This window comes from Schistocerca serialis, chromosome 10 (genome assembly GCF_023864345.2).
Source record: "Schistocerca serialis cubense isolate TAMUIC-IGC-003099 chromosome 10, iqSchSeri2.2, whole genome shotgun sequence".
Lineage (NCBI taxonomy): Eukaryota > Metazoa > Arthropoda > Insecta > Orthoptera > Acrididae > Schistocerca > Schistocerca serialis.
Window position 1 is genome coordinate 219,224,870 of NC_064647.1, and position 3,256 is coordinate 219,228,125.

Below are 3,256 nucleotides of genomic sequence, written 5' to 3' on the forward strand. Positions count from 1 at the left end.
CTTCATGACAATGCACTTCGATGTTCTTCAAATTTTCTCTCATACGATTTTGCGTCAAACTGGTCAATTCTCAGCTACTGCACGTATCATGTAAATGTAGAAAAATAAACGTTAAAAAAAACGAACAGAGAGATCGTCATATTGTGCACACTGGCCGTTCCGCTCTCCCACATAACATTGAAATAAACATTTAGAAATACTAACCACTGTAATAACAACAGTTTCCAGAGGTTCTAGGAAGAGCGAAGATGACGGTAATTCTAACTCTGCTACTCCCGTCTGATCAAATGTCTGCTCACAACACGTAAGCCGTCGGCACACGGACCGTGAATCCGAACGTTGAGCGTTGAGGGTGCCGAGTTTCTGACGTCGTAGCGTGGAATAGCACGTTCGGGAGTCTTTCCGAACGTGCAGAGCAGTATCTGGCATGTCAGATATTCTGAGCTTGCGTCTGAGCGTTGACCAATGAGATGGCACAACGCCACCTACGTCATACGCACGCCACCTCCCTTCAGTACAGAGTTGTGAGGCGCCATATTGGCATTCATTTCAAGCCTATATGCATATTGCCGTTTCTGAGTACCAGCAAATTGAGAATCACTGGAAAACCCGTTGTTAGTTGTGTGATTCGTTCCAATAAGATAATGAGAAACATTATATTCGTGGCAAAAGAATTGTTGTAACTTGCGTATTATGAGAGTAGACTGTTTGAAGGCAGTGACACACTGAAGAGCCACACAAATTTGTTATAATTAAATTTCAATTACTTACATAATTATGAACGATTACTGTTTTTAGCAAGGGCAACATAATATGATTAACACGCTTGTTCGTGTCCTTGGTATAGTGTAATGAATAGCCTCTCTGTCCTCTCATAAGTTTTTGTTGGGGCGGTGGTTCGCGTCTTAACACTTCCAAATTTTTTTCCTAACATTCACGTTTTTATTAGGTTCTGATACTTTATTATTAATTTAATATAAGTATATACTATACTATTTCATGTTATGTAAATATAAGTTCACCTTTTTTTGCGTGGTGATTGTTCGATTGATTTAATGTACAGGAGAGCTTGCGCTACTTGTGTAAAGATATTTTGTTCCTTTTTCTTTTACGCTTTGTAATTCACATGTTTCAAAGATTCTGCTACTAAGTAGGAACAGTGATCAAGTAAGACTGACCTTGCGGTTTTACTAAAACGTCCGAATGATGAAATAATGTTTATCTTATGCGAAGAAGTATTCCAAATTTGTACCGCACTGTTTGTAATGGAACTTTCATAAACCTGTGTCGTTACTGATTGGACATGGTACTTTCGTTTTCGTGGAGGATGTGTTTTAATACAGTTAACGTGGAAATTTTACGAGCGCCTGTTGAGTAAACAGTGTGATTTACGAACTAGAAACATCCCTCAACTGCCACTGGAGTGCGTTGCGATCGCGTATACCACGTTGGGGCCCACGTACCGTATGCAAAAGTCGCATCGTTCCTGAGCGTTCAGCAGCACGCTGAACTTGGCACGCCCAACGTTAACGTTCGACAGCACGGTCCGTGTGCCGAGGGCTGTAGACTCAGTCTGTGTGACAGTTGGGGCAGCCCTCATGCGGGACAGCGCCGCCTGGATTTCCTAGTACTCCTGACAAACGGCATTCCGCTGAACCCCACTCCCGTCAAACCCTAAGCCGCCCTGGCAAAAAGCGCGGTTTGAAAACGCGGCAATTTTGAATTAAATATTAGACTGCAGTCGATTTTAAGATAACGTCTCCATTTTTATAGCTTTATGAAAATTTCGGGAGGAGTTTGAACCCTCAAAACACCCCTTTGGCTACGCTTATCAGTTGTTGTGATATAAACCTTTAAGATCGGCCAGTAGGCTTTCGTCGGCGGGATTCTAGGATGCGGCTGCTTCAGAAAAAAATGAATGGTGTTAAAACGACGTGATGCACCACTAGCTCACTTTCCTTTATATCTCCATCACACTTTTTGCTTGTTTTAATCTAAGCGGCAAACTTTTTGATACAAAAGAAAATTCTTTTTGGAAACTGAAAAACGTTCTATCAATAGCAAAAACTTTCCTTGAAAGATGCAAAAGATGCTTGGGAAACTAATAAATAGTTCCTTGAAAAACAGAAAAACTGTTCTTCGAAACTTAGAGAAATTGGTCATCGAGAAACTAACGAATCCTCTGCGAGAAATTAATAAATCCTATTCGAATAATTAGAAGTCTTCGTTAGAAAACTATACCTCAACTCCGAGAGCACTGAAAATCTTCTTCAGATAAAACAACTACTTCCCTTCAGAAAAATTTAATTCACCTTCGGACAATCTAAATTGTTCAGTGGAATCAACTAAAATCTCTGCTTCGACAGTAGTTGAAACTTCTCCGAAAAAATTATTCTCTTGGTAAAGGATTTAAAACATTCGTAGGCAAAAAATTAAAAAAAAATCTGGAATTCAGGAAGAACTGAAAACTCTTCTTTAAGCAAACTGAAAGTTTTCTAGAGTATTTTACAATTGGAACAAAAATGTCTAGAGCAAGAATGAAATAAAAAATAAATTTAGCAGAGCGTGGTTTCGATCCACGGACCTCTGGGTTATGGGCCCAGCACGCTTCCACTGCGCCACTCTGCTACTGGTCATCACTGACGCCTGTAAAGCAAATATGCAGCCCCGGTAGCTTGAATGTAAGCCAAGAACAAGCTCGATTGCACGAAAAAACGTCCCGTCCTGATTCGGTAGTGTTGAATCTGCACACACGGAAGCATTGTAGGCGAGTTCATGCAGTTAGGGTGGGTTGGGAAGCAAACTAGTGGACCAGTCTCTTGATGATGCGGACGTGTAAATTCTTGTAAATCCTTAAACTGAAGCTCAAGTTGGCTGTATCTACATACTTCTCAACTTTCTGTCCTTAAAAGGCTATATATAATCACTGAGATGTTAATGAATCGTCTTGAATACCTTAATAATTTCACTTCTTTCCCTTTTCTTTAACCTTATACTTCATTAAATCGTAAATTATACAAAAGTTTTATACAAATAAATAACATACTGCAAATCCTCATTCATAAGCTTTTAATTTGAAAAGTGTTCTAACATTTCCCTCGATGGGCCCACAACACATGATTAGCTTAGGATCCTGCAATATACCTGGTGTTGCTAATTATATATTTATCCCTTATACAAAATATTCAACAACCGGATTAATTTGCTGTACCAACCAACCAGAGGGCGAACGCACAGTGTTAATACTGTTGGGTGG

General features: G+C 39.8%; 1 non-coding gene across 1 annotated transcript; it reads right to left on the reverse strand.

Moving 5' to 3' along the window:
* Positions 1-2,556: 2,556 nt before the first annotated feature.
* On the reverse strand, positions 2,557-2,628 carry Trnam-cau (transfer RNA methionine (anticodon CAU)). Its single transcript has one exon. It is a non-coding gene; the product is annotated as a tRNA-Met (tRNA).
* Positions 2,629-3,256: the final 628 nt, after the last annotated feature.